This window comes from Eschrichtius robustus, chromosome 3, assembly GCF_028021215.1.
Source record: "Eschrichtius robustus isolate mEscRob2 chromosome 3, mEscRob2.pri, whole genome shotgun sequence".
Lineage (NCBI taxonomy): Eukaryota > Metazoa > Chordata > Mammalia > Artiodactyla > Eschrichtiidae > Eschrichtius > Eschrichtius robustus.
In genome coordinates this window covers 53,953,673-53,971,532 of record NC_090826.1, presented here as the reverse complement: position 1 = coordinate 53,971,532, position 17,860 = coordinate 53,953,673, and the positions used below count along the sequence as shown (strand labels likewise).

General features: G+C 36.4%; 1 protein-coding gene across 4 annotated transcripts in view; it reads right to left on the bottom strand.

The window, feature by feature from the left end:
• The window catches only part of ATG4C (autophagy related 4C cysteine peptidase), a 94,643-nt gene extending 77,095 nt beyond the window's left edge, over nt 1-17,548 (bottom strand). For 2 of the 4 annotated variants that reach the window (XM_068540020.1, XM_068540023.1), the window contains exons 1-2: nt 17,191-17,548; nt 4,459-4,570 (exon numbers count right to left, since the gene is read on the bottom strand). The gene's annotated coding sequence lies outside the window, so the exon portion shown is untranslated. The remainder of the gene's footprint in view (nt 1-4,458; nt 4,571-17,190) is intronic. The other 2 variants (XM_068540019.1, XM_068540021.1) reach the window with 1 other exon arrangement.
• Nucleotides 17,549-17,860: the final 312 nt, after the last annotated feature.

Genomic DNA, 17,860 nt, shown 5'->3' with positions numbered 1-17,860 from the left:
ATAGAGAGTCCCAAATGAGACCAACCCAAAAAAGACTACAACAAGACACATAGTAATTAAATCGGCAAAAATTAAAGATAAAGAGAACATTAAAAACAGCCAAGGAAGAAGCAACAAGCTACAAAGGAACTCCCATTAGGCTATCAGCTGACTTTTCAGCAGAAACTCAGCAGGCCAAAAGGGAGTGGCATAATACATTTAAAGTAATGAAAGGGAAAAACCTACAACCAAGAAGACTCTACCTACCCAGCAAGGCTTTCACTCAGATTTGATGGTGAGATCAAGATTCACAGACAAGCAAAAGCCAAAAGAGCTCAGCTCAACCAAACCAGCTTTACAGGAATTGTTAAAGGGACTTCTCTAAATGAAAAAGAAAGGCCACAACTAGAAACATAAAAATTACAAAAGGAAAACCTCACTGGTAAAGGCAAATATACAATAAAGGTAGTAAACCAACGAAGTACAAAGTTAGTAGGAAGGTTAAAAGACAGAAGTAGTAAAACCACCTACATCCACAATAACTAGTTAGGGATATACAAAACAAAAAGATGTAAAATATGATGTCAAAAACAGTAAACATGGTGGGGGGAGAGAAAATGCAGGGTTGTTAAAATGTGTTTGAACTTAAGAAATCAGCAACTTAAAACAATCATATAAATATATAGAGATTGCTATATATAAACCTCATGGTAATAACCAAGCAAAAAACTACAATAGATACAGAGAAAAAAAAAAAAAAGAAAAAAGGTATCCAAATACAACACTAAAACTAGTCATCAAATTACAAGGGAAAAGAGCAAAAGAAGAAGAAAGGAACAAAAAGAACTACACAAACAACCCAAAACAGTTAACAAAATTGCAAAAATTACACAGCTATCAATAATTACTTTAAATGTAAATGGACTAAATACTCCAAACAAGGGCAGAGAGTGCCTGAATGGATACAAAAACAAGACCCATACATACGCAGCCTACATGAAACTCACTTCAGATCTAAAGACACAGACTGAAAGTGAGGGGACGGAAAAAGGTATTCTATGCAAACGGACATGAAAGCCAGGATAGCAACACTTATATCAAACAAAATAGACTTTAACAAAGACTATAACAAGAGGCAAAGAAGGAGCTTGCATAATGATCAAGGAATCAGTCCAAGAAGTAGATATAACTGTTGTAAATATATAAGCACACAACATATGAGCACCTAAATACATAAAGCAAATATTAACAGACATGAAGAAACTGACAGTAACACAATAACATCAATAGTAGGGAACTTTAACAGCCTACTTACATGAACTGAAAACATCCAGATAGAAAATCAATTTGGAAAAAGGGGTTTAAATGACACATTAGATACGATGCATTTCAAAGATATATAGAGAACATACCATTCAAAAACAGCCAAATACACATTCTTTACAAATGCACATGGAACTTTCTCCAGGATAGAGCAAACGCTAGGCCACAAAACAACTCTCAGTAAATTTAATAAAATCCAAATTATATCATGAATCTTTCCTGACCATAATGCTATGAGACTAGAAATCAACTACAAGAAAAATACTGCAAAAGAGCACAAACAGGGCTTCCCTGGTGGCGCAGTGGTTGAGAATCTGCCTGCCAATGCAGGGGACACGGGTTCGAGCCCTGGTCTCGGAAGATCCCACATGCCGCGGAGCAACTAGGCCCGTGAGCCACAACTACTGAGCCTGCGCGTCTGGAGCCTGTGCTCCACAACAAGAGAGGCCGCGATAGTGAGAGGCCCGCGCACCGCGATGAAGAGTGGCCCCCACTTGCCGCAACTAGAGAAAGCCCATGCAGAGCAACGAAGACCCAACACAGCCAAAAATAAATAAATAAATATATAAATTAAAAAAAAAAAAAAACCCAGACCCTAGTTAAAGTGGTCAGGACAAACATATAAAAAAAAAAAAAGGCACAAACACATGGAAGCTAAGCAATATGCTAGTAAACAACCAATGCTTACTAGCATGATTTTGAAGTCACTGAAAAAATCAAAAAATACCTGGAGACAAATGGAAACAAAAACACGACAATCCAAAATCTATAGGACAATAAAGACAAAAATAAACAAATGGGACCTAATGAAACTTAGAAGCTTTTTCACAGCATAGGAAACCATAAACAAGATGAAAAGACAACCCTCAGAATGGGAGAAAATATTTGCAAACGAAGCAATGGACAAAGGACTAATATCCAAAATACACAAGCAGCTCATGCAGCTCAATATCAAAAAAACAAACAACCCAATCCAAAAATGGGCAGAAGACCTAAATAGACATTTCTCCAAACAAGATATACAGATTGCCAACAAACACATGTAAGGATGCTCAACATCACTAATCATTAGACAAATGCAAATCAAAACCACAATGAGGTATCACCTCACACCAGTCAGAATGGCCATCATCAAAAAATGTACAAACAATAAATGCTGGAGAGGTGTGGAGAAAAGGGAACCCTCTTGCACTGTTGGTGGGAATGTAAATTGATACAGCCACTATGGAGAACAGCATGGAGGTTCCCTAAAAAACTAAAAATAGAACTATCACATAACCCAGCAATCCCACTACTGGGCATATACCCTGAGAAAACCATAACTCAAAAAGAGTCATGCACCACAATGTTCACTGCAGCACTATTTACAATAACCAGGACATGGAAGCAACCTGTCCATTAACAGATGAATGGATAAAGAAGATGTGGCACATATGTACAATGGAATATTACTCAGCCATAAAAAGAAACAAAATTGACTTATTTGTAGTGAGGTGGATGGACCTAAAGTCTGTCATACAGAGTGAAGTAAGTCAGAAAGAGAAAAACAAATACCGTATGCTAACACATATATATGGAATCTTTAAAAAAATGGTTCTGAAGAACCTAGGGGCAGGACAGGAATAAAGACGCAGACATAGAGACTGGACTTAAGGACATGGGAGGGGGAAGGGTAAGCTGGGACAAAGTGAGAGAGTAGCACTGACATATATACACTACCAAATGTAAAACAGATAGCTAGTGGGAAGCAGCTGCATAGCACAGGGAGATCAGCTCGGTGCTTTGTGTTCACCTAGAGGGGTGGGATAGGGAGGCTGGGAGGGAGACACAAGAGGGAGGGTATATGGGGATATAAGTATACGTATAGCTGATTCACTTTGCTATACAGCAGAAACTAACACAGCAATATAAAGCAATTATACTCCAATAAATATTAAAAAAAAAAAAGAAGTCCATAATGTTAAAAGTGGAAATCTCTAAGAGATGCAATATCATTTTTTTTAACATTAGGAGAAGCTTTATTTAACAAGGTATGATTAATGTTGAGACTCTATGCTGACATTATGCAATGTCATTTCTACTTTCTTTTTTGTACTTCTCTTTATTAAAGTGTTTACATTGAGCCTCTTTTAAAATAATAACAGAATTATTCAAAAATAAATCGCTCAAATGAAAAACTTAACACAGGAAATTACAAGTGTGTCCAGGTTATGTTAAATTCTAACAAAAACAACTTAAACTGCTCAACTAATGTTGGAAGCCATCCAGACGCTGCAACGCCATGACAAGGTCATGGGGCGCTCCAGTGCGGAACTGCAAGGCGGAACCGCACGTGGAAGGTGGACTACATTCCTCGTAAAAGCAATACTTATAATTTCTATATATGTAAATTTAAGTGTGGCAGGATTTGCCCCAAGGAAAAATCTTAGATTTCCTGACTTCCCCTTTGAGTACTGTTTGGCAAGGCCCAGTGCCTAAAGAGGGACATTGGGAAACAGTGACTAAATCTGGACATAGGGAAATGTTTCTTTGGAAAACACCATCCTCCCTAGAGATATGGCCATATGAGGGTGTTTATGATGGTAATAATAATTTGTGGTTCAATATTAATGGTAGTTTAATGATATTTGATCAATTAACTGGTGAACAGATATGTTCTAGATTAGGGACAAATAGAAATGATTTGGAAAGTTATTCTTTAATAGATTATTGGGATCCTAATATTGTTTGTTGCTATATTAAATTGCCTTTGAGTAGCAATATTCAAAATAGAAATTGTAAAATATATTTTAGATATTTTAATGGCATTATAAAAAAGGAATGTCCATGTAGGAAAAGCTATGTGGGGGCTAGGGATATATAGAATATAAGGATATATTTAGACTTAGGTGTTAAGGTTGGTTAACCACCAAGAATAATTCTTAGAACGTGTACTGTACTTAATGGTAACCTTGGAATTTATCTTATGAGAAAATCTAGAAACTAAAAGGTATGGTTTACATAATCTTTTAAGGAAATCTTTGTGGGTTCAAAATGATTCATTCTTTCGACCCAAAACAATAGTATTACAATGTATGTTAATGATTTATGTAATTCTACTGTAATCTATATATGAGTATATGAAATAAAGAAAGCACGAGATGGTGCTATTTTTACTTGGCTGAGTCCACGAGTCTCAGTCTCCTTCCTGTTGTTCATCGCCGACGCTGTCCATCCTTTTGGGGTATCCTGGATCCTGTTGGAGCTGGACTCCGACAAACTAAGAAATCTACAGAGAAGACATTCTATTACAAAATTCCTAAAAAGCCTATGAGAAAGATAAAAATGCTGAGACAAAGTGCTTTTTTCCTTTTTAAGATAAACAACATTATTCTTGTGTTTCTCAAAGACATCAGATTCAGCTATTTAGTCATTTACAAAACTTAACTTCCTCAATGTAATTCCCCAGAACAGCTTTAGCTGAGTAAAATGACTTGGAGGCTACCCCTTGTTAACTCATAATTTTTTTTCTCCTAAAAATAAATGTGGTGAGATCTGGAAAGAGGAAAAAGCATAAATTAATACTTGCATCCATTCAGTCTACTAAAATATTTTCTTTAAATGAGTCTCAGGTATGAATAGGGAATATAGTTAATAATTACATAATATCTTTGGATGGTGACATACTGTAACTAGACTAATTGTGGTGATCATTTTAAAATGTATAAAAATACCAAATCACTATGTTAATAGGAACTAACATAGTGTTTAGGTTAATTATACTTCAAAAACAAACAAACTCATAGAGAAAGACATCAGATTTCTGGTTACCAGAGGAGGGGATGACAGAGGAGGAGTTGGATGAAGGTAGTCAAAAGGTACAAACTTCCAGTTATTTAAAAAAAAAGAAAAGTTACAAACTTCCAGTTGTAAGATAAATAAGTACTAGGGATGTAATTAACATGATAAATATAATTAGCACTGCTGTATGTTATATATGAAACTTAAGAGAGTAAATCCTGAGTTCTCGTCACAAGAAAAAAAATTTTTTTTCTATTTCTTTAATTTTGTATCTATATGAGATGACAGATGATCACTCAACTTATTGTGATAATCACTTCATGATGTATGGAAGTCAAATCTTTATGCTGTACATCTTAAACTTATACAGTGCTGTATGTCAATTATATCTCAATAAAGCTGGAAGAAAATGTATATAATAATTTAAAAAATCAATGAAGAAAAAAATTTGTTCCTTTTGTTTGTGTGAGAAAAGCCAGGGAAAGGCAAGACAAACAGTACTTTTAGTTTAACTATAAAAGAAAAAAAAACATACAAATGAAGAAACCGCAATTCTAAACTATCCTCACCTACAAATTCCCTTTCCCGAAGCTTTCCTGATTTAAAAAAAAAAAATTAAAAATGAATTAAAATTCACTAGTCTATCAATTATAAAGTGAAGAGATGATTTACCCATTATCCAGTATATTTCAATCTCCTGTGATACCTAAAATACATGGTTTGACCGCTCCAGGAAAAAAAAAAATGATACGCCAAAACTCTTGGTTATTTTATGTAGTGTTGTCAGAGCCTCAGTCTAAAAAAACCATCCAAATAACATTCTCCACAATTTCCAAATACTTTTTAGAAGGGATTTATGGTTTATTTCTTAAAACTTTAGAGAAATTGGCAATACCTTTTTCAAGTAGACATTCTTCACTAACGCATACTACAACAAATTTTATCATCCACCATTTCCATATTTGTTTGCTGTTTACATTCTGACGATTCCATTTTTAATTTAAAAATAATAGCATTAAAGAGGAGAAAACTCTTTACCTCAGTAAACATAGATAAAGCCACTAGATGAGGTTCATTCCTCAACTTTATTGTTAATGATTTGAAGTGCAGAGTGAAGACTAAACAGAGCTGTTTTGGAAGACAGAACTACAACATTTGATATGAAAATCATAGATTGAGACCCAAATGTCATTTTTAGAGAGTCACTTTTCTAACCACAACCACACATTAAGATAGTCGATAAATTATAAACTGATAAATGTAAAAGGTACTCAAATCAATGTCCTTGAAGAGTAGATAAGGATAATCAGCCTCCCCCATATGGCAATAAATAGAATATTTTCTCCACTGAGGATTTAAAGCCAGTAAAAACTCCTGACAGAACTTTAGGGGACTGATTCTACAGAATATATCTCAGTCACGCAGCACAACCAATAAAAACACTGCAGGATTCCAGGATTTGTGTATGGTTGGGCATCTTCCCCAAATGGTATTCTGCAGCAAAAGAAATATAGATATTGATTTAGAATTTTTCATGTGCTTTTAGCTATGCCATCAAATAAATTGAACTGTGAGGAAGTTTTTCATCCACTGTAACCTTTTCTACCTGCTTGCATTTTTAGTAACAAATATCAATCAATCCCTTGTCTGACCTTGAATGTCTCTCAATATGTTGGTCTGTCACTTCTGCTCTCTTATTTCTTTTCTCCATCTCAGTTCTTTGTTTACAGAAACGTCAACTATTGTATCCATTTCTATTCCTTTGCTTTTCCTATACTTGCCAGTCTTCTATCTTCATGTCCTGAACTTGTCTAAAAATGTTCAGTTTGAAAACCCAGCACGCTTTTTTTTAAGTAGCAAATATGAAGACAGGGGGAGCACTAGAAATATTTACTTGGATTGCCCTCTTTCAGAGCTAACAGTTAGGCAACGTAGATGGCAGTAAGAGATAAAGATAAAAAGACTGAGAAAAGGGACAAGCAACATAATAAGGGTAAGACACGCACATCCAGAAACTGGCTTGGTAGTTTTGCCTAAAGGATACATCTTGTCAACAGTCTTAGAACTCTTTAGGATTGCATCCTCCAGTTAAAGACACTAAATCAATGCACAGCTACTTCATAATGATGACATAAATAAAAGGTACTACTTAAGGTGTTCTTCTCTGAAATCTAAAATGAAACTTATATGGAAAAACCTAAGTACTGAATAGACACTTACCCTGACATATGACTTGTATCAAGTTCCTATAGGCAAAAATCTCCACCTATGCAGCACTGAGTATTACATGTTCACAGACTGTAAAGTCATCACCATAACCAACCTAAATGGTTGAAGGCTACAATAGGAACCATTAATGTTATCTGGGCTGTCTTAAACATTCCTTGATCTTATCTCTAAGAAGAACATAATATTGACTATAGTTTGATAAATAAATTTTAATCATGTAGTTGTATGGATACTCTAGAACTCTGTCAGTACTTTAGTAACCTCTGATGAGTCCACGATAAATATGAATGTTTGCAGCCTCCATACTTTAAAGTGCAACTTTGCAAGGTGTTAAGTACACAGTCTACATATAAGAGATAACATGGTGAGTCAAATCATTTAATCAATAAAATGAACTTAACCTCTCTAAGAACTGAAGGATGTCAGAATCTTAGGATTAAAAGGGAACTTAAAAGCATCTAGTAACTATTAAGTAGTACTATTAATAGTTCTTGACCATTTTCCTACACAATACACTCCAATCTACCAGTAATCTCTCCTAACTAGCACTGCTTGGATGGGGAGGAGCAGTGAAAGAAAATGTGTAAGTTTAAAAAGCAAAAAACGCAAAACAAAAAATCACTCCTATCCCTAGGAATCTGATCTGCTCTCTGGTTCGGGCTCACTAATCGCTAATCAGTTCATCCACCCATATGGCAGCAAGATTTCCTTTACAACATCTTTGCCAAGTGCATTTACCCAGCCTCTGAGTGAACACTCCTAAAACAGGGAGCTCAGTATATAATGAGCTTTGTATTGAGCTGAATATACAGCAGCAAGTTTAAAAGCCTGATAATATTTTAAACTATTTTTTTTCTACTAACATAACTGCTCTAGAGTATCCATACAACTGCCTGATATCAGCTAATTTTAAACACCTACACTTGCTTGAAAGACATACGGAACCAAAAGTCTATGTCCTTCTAATTTCTAGTAACTGGTCCTGGCTGTGCTCTCTGAAGTCAATCCCTCTTCCATTTGATAGTCCATGAGATATTCAAAGACATATTTCCTGCTCTTCACCCCACCCCATCATCTCTTTTCCACATTAAATATTCTTAATTCCTTCAATTAGTCAGAAGATTGTTATGAGTGGTAATGAGTGCCTCAATCAGAGTGCTGGTAAGGGGATAAGGAATAAGGAGATACAAGTAACAAGCTGAGACGGTAGAACTAGCAACATCATATAAATATATGAATGTTTATATGCCCACATACAGGAGAGAGAATAAAATGACTGAAATTTCAGGTCTGATGTCTCAGAGAATAATGATACCTTTAACAGAAAAAGGGAACCCAAGAGGAAAAGGCTAAGGGAAGATGGGGAGTTCAGTGTGAGACACAGTGACTTTGAGATTTGTAACAAGTAAATACCAATAAGATCTTTTCCAAGCCCCATTCCATTAGATACTTTCATCAAGAAAAAGGTGCATCCATATTATTGACACTAGTATTATATGTCATTTAAACACAAAGTATCACATTTATTCATTCATCAAGTACTGGAGTACTTACTTCTATAAGGCACTATGGGAAATATAATAAGCCACGAAACCCAGTTCCTGTCCCCATTAACCTTGCATTCTAATAAGCAACATGTTTATAACTAACCAGAACTCAAGATTGAATGTGGCTATGTCTCACAACAAAAATATAAAATGCTATAATAATTAAGAGAAATATTTTTCCATTTCCAATGAGAACATTCACACATGAAAAAAAATCACAGGGTAACACACAGTCATAACTGGCATTCTTCAAATACAAAGAACAAGGACATACAAATAACATGAATCTTTCTATTCTGCGTGTCAATACAGGAAAACACTAGCCATATTTTTTAGGAATGAGTTAAAGTACCCTGAACAATTATGTCTATTGTTAAAGATTAATGCTTGAATTGTATCATCAGTCAAAAGAAGAGCACTGTTTAAAATGTTCACAAACATAATTGTTTTGGCTTACAAATGGAATTGCCTGATGTCATTTTTCTCATCATTTCTAATTTTAAATAATAAAAAATTATATCAATTTGAAAAAAGAGCTACAAATTTAAAGCCTTATAAAGATAAAAACTGCATATTCTCTATCTGATATAACTATCCTAGAGCTCCCTATTACTATATATTATGATAAAGTTTTAAATTATTATGTCTACTTTAGTAGTTTTACAGATAACCGATTTTACAAAAAGAGTCTATTAAAAAGTGGTTTAGTAGGAACTTAACTATATTTTAAATTGATAACATAATCACAGAAGAAATCATTCAAATACCTTTGAACACCTGCTTTCTTTGACTATATATCTTTAGTGGGATATATTATAAGGACATAAAGTGGCAAAGAAATCTTTACTTGGTAAATCTGTTGCAGGAGAGAGTATCAGTATAGCAATTCCAAAACTATCATATGCGTGTGTAGGGCAGATTAAATGAGTAAATATATTGATATGGTTGAGAATCAGAATTCTCCCTGTAGGAAAAGGGAGATACAAATATGAACTGAGGAAAGGTAAAGTTGAACTCTGTGGTTCTGAACTTGAATTGAAGGTATCCTATAAAATCATGATTTCTTTTAAAAAATGTGTGTGTATGTGTGTAACCATTTAAAGGGCCTAGGAGCAACAACCGTAGTAGTAGTGAGTATATTCAATGTCCAAATTTTGGTTTCTAAGTACCATTTTCCACTAAAATGAACGAGGGCTCCACTGTAAAATAGTTGATTCCAAGTAGAATATACAAGGTGAGCCTGGAACACCTTATTGTACAAAGAAGTAAGAAGGTGCCCAAATACCAATGTGGACATATGCAAAGGCCACAGGAACTAGTTTGAAGGGACTAAACAAATTTGAGATAATTCAGTCATCAAAAAGCATAATGGTAACAGATCATCACATTGGATACGTTTTTTAAAAAGGAATCCTTGCGTACAAAGAAGTACTAAAATAAAAGGAGAGGGACTTCCTTGGTGTTCCAGTGGTTAAGAATCCGCCTTCCAGTGCAGGGGACGAGGGTTCCATCCCTGGTCAGGGAACTAAGATCCCACAGGCCGCCGGGCAGCTAAGCCCGTGTGCTCTGGAGCCCACGCGCCACAACTAGAGAGAAGCGCACATGCCTCAACAAAGAGCCCACTCACCGCAACTAAGACCCAATGCAGCCAAATAAATAAATAAATATATATATATATTTTTTGTATCTTCCTTTAAAATAAAATAAAAAGAGAGAGGAGGAATAACTCTTCTTTAAAGAAAATAGCCAGCAAACATATGTAGAAGGATTGAGAGAACTGGAAAACCATTATTTGGCAACAACCAATGCAATGATTGATTCAGGCAAGGTTCATCAATGGCTACTAAAGCCACCGTATAGAAAAAAAATTGTTGGAAAACAGAATATCTAATGATAAAGTATCACCTCCACAGATTAATTGTTAAGTATAAAAGGGAAAAGACACCTTTAAAATGTAGGAATCTGGTTAACCTAAGTGATCAACCTTAACATCACCAATAAATGGACAAATTATCATTACATTACTCTTGATGTGATCAAATGGAAAGTTTACAATAACTACCATGTAACAGTCTTGAAAAAAAACTATTTAGCCTGAAACTGTGAAGAAACAATCAAATTCATTTTGTGAGGCATTCTACAAAACAATTGGCCTAGACTTTCCAAAAATGTCAATGTCTTGAAACACCAAAAAAAGAAAAAAAGGAAGGAAGACAGGAGGAAAAAGAAAAGGTGAGGATTGTTCTAGATAAAAGAAAACAGAGAGACATGACAACCAAATACAATTCAATGAAATCTCTTATTCAATTCAGTGTTTTTTTCCTAAAAAGCTATGAGACATTACTGGAACATCTGGGTAAATCTGAATTTTTTCATATGGCCTACACATTAGATAATATTATCATATCAAAATTAAATTATTTGGCTATGCTAATGGCATTATAGTTATGTAGGAGGATGTCCTAGTTCTTAGGCGATGCATGGTGAAGTATTTAGAAGTAAAGTATCATGATGTTTCCACCTTACTTTCAAATGCTTCAGCAAGGAAAAAAACATGTGTGCATTTGTGTGTGTGTGTGTGTGTTAGAGAAAAAGCGAAAAAGCAAAAGAAGCATAATGCTAACTAGTGAGTCCAGGTAAAGGATATACAGGTATTTGTTGTACTACTCTTTAAACTTTTTTGTATAGGTTTGAAACTTTCAAAAGAAAAAAAGTTGGGGAAAAAAGTATGATGGAAATTAAATCGACTTTAGAGCAGCTGATCAGACTTTATAACGTTTAACTATGTCTTCACCCTATCCATAAGACCTAAAAGCCAGTACAAAGTTCAGACAGGTTGGACTAAAAATAAAAGTAATAATCCTAACAAATATAAGTAATTATAAGCCAATCCATCATTAGCTTCCAGTTATAGCTGTAGAATAACCATAATCTCTGATGAGAATTCTGTGAAAGATGACATGTGCTGACTCACCTAGGACAACTGTGAATAAACAAAAGCTGTCTTGTATTGGGATGGGGAGGGTGGGAGGGAGGGAGATGTGGGAGGGAGGAGATATGGGAACGTGTGTATATGTGTAGCTGATTCACTTTGTTATAAAGCAGAAACTAACACACCATTGTGAAGCAATTATACTTCAATAAAGATGTTTAAAAAAAAAAAAAAAAGCTGTCTTGTATAATATTTTCTCCAAATCCAAATATGACTACCAAACGATTTTTTCCCCAATCAAGATCTATTAGTTAAAAGGAACTCTAGGGGCTTCCCTGGTAGCGCAGTGGTTGAGAATCTGCCTGCCAATGCAGGGGACACGGGTTCGAGCCCTGGTCTGGGAAGATCCCACATGCCGCGGAGCAACTGGGCCCATGAGCCACAACTACTGAGCCTGAGCGTCTGGAGCTTGTGCTCCGTAACAAGAGAGGCCGCGCACCGCGATGAAGAGTTGCCCCCGCTCACCGCAACTAGAGAAAGCCCTCGCACAGAAACGAAGACCCAACACAGCCAAAAATAAATAAATAATTAAAAACAAACAAACAAAAAAAAAACCCACCCCCAAATAATAACTTAAAAAAAAAAAAAGGAACTCTAAATTAAAATGTTGTTACAGAAGTACAGATGATCCCAGACACCACATCACTATAATAATAATAATGATAACAATAATAATAAACAAACTCTGTACCAGGAATTTTGTAAACCTATGCACACATAACATCTCATTTAATCCTCACAACAACTCTATAAGGCAGGTACTATTATCCTCATTTTATAGATTTAAAAAATAACAAAGGCTAAATAACTTTTGCAAGATCATACTGCTACTAAATAGCAAAACACACCTTGAATCCAGGCAATTTGACTCCAAGCCCAAGCTTTTTGCTCTGTACCCTCTACTGCTTTACTATGAAATGTAAAATTTAAATAATAACTGACTGTATTAATTCAATATCTACCAAAAACTACACAATGGAGTTATTTCAAAGAAAATCATAAGCATGTCTTTTTTCCCTAATACACATTTATATTTACACATACACCAACTGAATGAAGTTAGAATTTAACCAGATGCCCAATTTATTGCCAAATCCCAAGTGCAATTAAAAATGATATAGAGCTATATTACTCAGTTACCTATTCATATATATGGTTGAATATGTTACATATAAATTCAAAACAAATACCAACATATTTCCAAAAGCCTTCATCTAGAACCTTATCCCTGCCCACTCAAGGGAAAAAATACTGAAAAAACTTATTTCAGGTACAGCATTCCTCAAACATACTTAACTTAAACAATGACATAAAAGGAAAAAAAAGAATAATTAAGACATAAACCTTGAACACTGATGCCACGGTGAAAAAATATTAACAAACAAAGCATGTCCCCCCAAACCCAGTCATCTTACAATGTTCTCAACCTCAATGAACTGTACCACAATCCATCCAGTTACAAAAGCCAAAATGCTAGTGGTGGCTGATGGCACCTTTCTCTCCCTCATTCCTCATATCCAATTCATCAACCAGTTCCACCTCCTAAACATCTCTAAAACCCATCCACTTTTACCTGTCTTCACCACCACCTTGTCTAAGATATTACCATCTCTCATCTGGCCTCTCCTCATCCACACTCTTATCTCCTCTGTAAACAATTTTTCTTCTGTATAACATCAAGTCCTTTTTCATAGAACTTACAATAGTTGCAACTTTACATTTCTTTGATGGAATATTTGATTTATGTCTGCCTCCCCTCATAAGTTCTATGAGGTAGAGACTGCATTTACTCATCACTATATCACTGTGGCCTAGAAGCGTGCCTAGTAAATAAATAAGTGTTAAATGATTGAATGCACGTCAAAGATTACAAACATTTATAAACAGTCCAAAAAAATTAAGTAGTTACAAGGCTCACGAACCATCATAAGGAGTACCTTATTTCATCATTTCCAGATCACACATTTTTACATTTTAAACTCTGAAACTGAATACATCTTACAGTTGACAATCTTTTTATGTTTAATGGGCAATATTTTTTTTCTTTCACGGCAGTTCATAAAATAACGGTGCATCTTGGAATAAAATAAACAAACAAATAAAAAACCCTCATCCCAGGTAAATCTACAATACACCTGACCCACTCAGTTCAAACCTGGTAGGCTAGCCTCCCTTCTCCTTTGGCCACCATGCCACTCCCAACATTCAGTAATTAACAGTGCTTACTGGTTCTTTCACCAACAGTTATCCAATTAATTCTTTTCTTTAAATCCCACAATAATAACACTAGATCTATCTAATTCCTCATTGCCTGGTATCTGAGCTCTTGCCACAGCTTCATTCATTTAAACATTTGTTTCAAATTCAGCCAACACTGCGCACCTATATGCAAAGAAATGAAGATACAAAGCAGTCCAGTTAACTGTCCCTCCCACTAATCTCTCTCTCCTACAATTTACAATTTTGCTCATTTTATGCCTCAAACTGGAATTACTTTCCTCCCAATTTCTACCTATCAAATTTATACTCACTATTTTAGTTCTAGATCAAATCTCATCTTCTTCATGAAATATTCCTTGGTTAATCTCTCTTTTCAACCTTAACATTCTAAAACACATAAAACCAAATGCATACTGGCTATATTTTGTTTCTTGAAGGCAAGGTTTACATGTCAAACATTCTGATAGAGTGTAAGCTCCCTAAGAGCAGGGACTTTTGTCTCTTGTTCACTGTTATATTCCCAGCACCTAGAAGAGTATCTGGTACGTAATAGCTGCTTAGCAAGTATATTTATTGAATTAATGCTCTTTATATAGTCCAGAGTAGTGAACAAATCTTTGCAACTGTAGTAAGTGGGAAGAGTCAAAAGGAACTGGACTAAATTACTTGAATTCTTTGAGCTTCAGTTTCTTCATCTGCTAAATGTAAATAATACTCAATAGCTCAACGAGTTGGTATAATGATTTAATGCAATAATGCTTTAAAGCAGCGGTCCCCAAACTTTTTGGCACCAGGAACCAGTTTCGTGGGGAGGGGAATATGGTTCAGGTGGTAATGCAAGTGATGGGGAGCAGCAGATGAAGCTTCGCTCGCCCACCACTCACCTCCTGCGGGGCAGCCCCGTTCCTAACAGGCCTCAGACCAGTACCAGTCCGTGGCCCGGGGGTTAGGGACTCCTGCTTTAAAGCATCTGGTACAGAGCTGAGGACAAGAGAATGTTCTCAATAAATGTTTTGATGATATTGTGACAAAAGTTAAATAGTAAGAAGCATTTAATAAATGCCTACTAAATGAATAAAATCTCAAATTTGAGTAATGTCTAGCCTCATATCATTTATCCAATAAAGAATTTCATGAGTAAATTAATTCTGAAATATTATACATTTAGCCCCACTCTTAAGCATGGCTAAAACCATTTCTGATTAATTAGGAACCACCTCATTTAGACTGGGTACAAGTATTAATATTTATATTTTATTGACATAGAGATTATATTTGACTCCTAAAGAAGAACAATAATTTTACTATTAGAATAGTAAAATACTCAGAATAGAAGAAAGCTGCAAAGTTATTTAAGTTACATGGTCCCCAGAAAGACAAGAAGTACAAAACTTTCTGTCTACAAAACATTACTGAATAGTCAACAATGCTGTTTTACCAGATCTATCAAATGATGTAGAAGGGGCTTCCCTGGTGGCGCAGTGGTTAAGAATCCGCCTGCCAATGCAGGGGACACGGGTTCGAGCCCTGGTCCGGGAAGATCCCACATGCCGCAGAGCAAATAAGCCCGTGCGCCACAACTACTGAGCCTGAGCTCTAGAGCCCCCAAGCCACAACTATGGAAGCCCGCGTGCCTAGAGCCCGTGCTCTGCAACAAGAAGCCAACGCAATGAGAAGCCCGCGCACTGCAACAGAGTAGCCCCTGCTCACCGCAACTAGAGAAAGCTGGCGCACAGAAACGAACACCCAACACAGCCAAAACTAAATAAATTAATTTTAAAAATATATATATAGAAATATGTCATAAACAATCACAACAAATAAACTTTTCAATATATTTGTATTCCATTTTACAGAAAAAGGAGCATCAGTTAAATGGTTTTTAAACTCTTTTTACTAAACTATAAAAGTTCTCATATTGGCTACTTTTTAACTTTAAACACTTCCCAAAATTTTACAGTGAAAGAACTGATAATTAATTCAATATAGCATCAGATTATTCGACTAATTAGAAACGCTCCCTTGTTCAGGGAAGACACTTTATTTACTTGTAAATTGGTACACACACAGACTTTACCTTTCAAAGCTTTTCTAATCCCTCTGTGTACTTTCAATGACTCACAATCTAATTACAAATCATAAACAACCAAGGAGGAAAGAGCATTCCCTTGTGTCTATCTGCTATTAATTGACACAAAATCATCGCAAAAATTCTACTGGGGACATATGTTTCGAATAGGAGAAGGGAAAAAAATCCCATCTAAGTAATTCAGATACAAAGAGCTGTAGGACGAGGTATTCTCCTCTAACCATAGGGTAGCAGTGAACCCCTTGTGGGAAAATAATCAATACAAAACAAAAATGTAAGCCAAATAGATCTTAAGTATAAACTTCATAAGCAGAGTCAGGCTTGGCTGTTCGTTGACGTCTCTCGTATTCACCAGTCATCATAACAATGTGTTTGAACATCCAACCTAAAAAGCCCTGACATGTGGATGGAAGTCGAAGAGTTGAGGATGAGTAAGAATCAAATAAAATGATTAAACGTTAATGTCTGAATGGAAAAGCATTAAGATATTCAGGCAAATGTGTTAAGAGTCTGAAGCAGTAACAAAGGCCTAAAAAGGGATAAAGGAGTTAGGAATGAGAAGATTGAGATCTTGAGAATCTCATTTGGGGGGATTTTTTTTTCTCTTTTCTGTTCTTTTTTTAATGGAGAGAAACAGGGAAGGAGTTAAATGGATGCAATAGCTTAGAGGACGAGAGATCGTGCCTGAAACACGTAAGAAAAGCCTCTAGGAGAGGGGGAACAGCTGCCCACAGGAAGGCTTACGGTTCGTTAGCTCTGGAGCCCAGGAAGGGCAAGGAGTCAGAAAACAAATTACACCAGAAACAGAGATGAGGGAGGCGCCAAAACCCTCAGAGAGCCTAAACGGTTGGCTACTGGGTCTCCACTGAGGGCAGGGCCCCCCAAGAAACCCGGTCATTTGGAAGGACCGGAGACACTAAGTCCCAACCTTCTCTGAGGCTAGCGGAGTCAGAGGAACCTCAAGTCGACCCCTCACCGAAAAACCGAAAACAGAACTGGAGAAATGTAAACAATGTGCAGGAGCCACCAACCGGGAAATGTTCCAGCTCCACCAGCAGCCGCCACAAAAGCAGCCGACACACACGCAGACACCCCGACCTCAGCGCCGCGGCTACAGGCACCTCGAGCTCCCCGGCCACTGTAGTAAGAGAAACGCCCCACCCCCCGCTTCAAACCCAGTAGGTCAGCCACTTCCGGGGCACTAACGCCTATTGATTGGCAGCAGCAATAGCAGCGGCCTACAGGCCCCCGGTCCGTTTACTTCATCCTTTTTTCCTTTTTTCGTCCTGTTTGCCGCCTCAGACTGTAAGTCACCAATATAGCAAGCGCAGAATCAAGAGAAAGTATCCATCTATAAGCGGTGTCTCCGATAGACAAACTACATTATTCCTGCCATGACTTCCTGCTGAACAATTGGACTTCAACTCCCAGCTTGCCATGCAACACTCCCTCGCTTCCAGCGCGGGAACTACAAGGTCCAGCATGCACTGCGCCCCTTATTCTTCACTCTGCCCCTGACACCTGCAGACCTCAAAGGCGATTTCAGAGGATTCATTAAATCCTTTAGGTTAATGTAGACCTTTCTAGCAAGCCCCACTTTGGTAAAAATACCAGTATTCCCTCCTTTACTTTTGTGAAGGTATTAAATATCAAGGAATATGTGCGTTCATTTTCGACGTTCAGATTATTTTCCAGAATTGA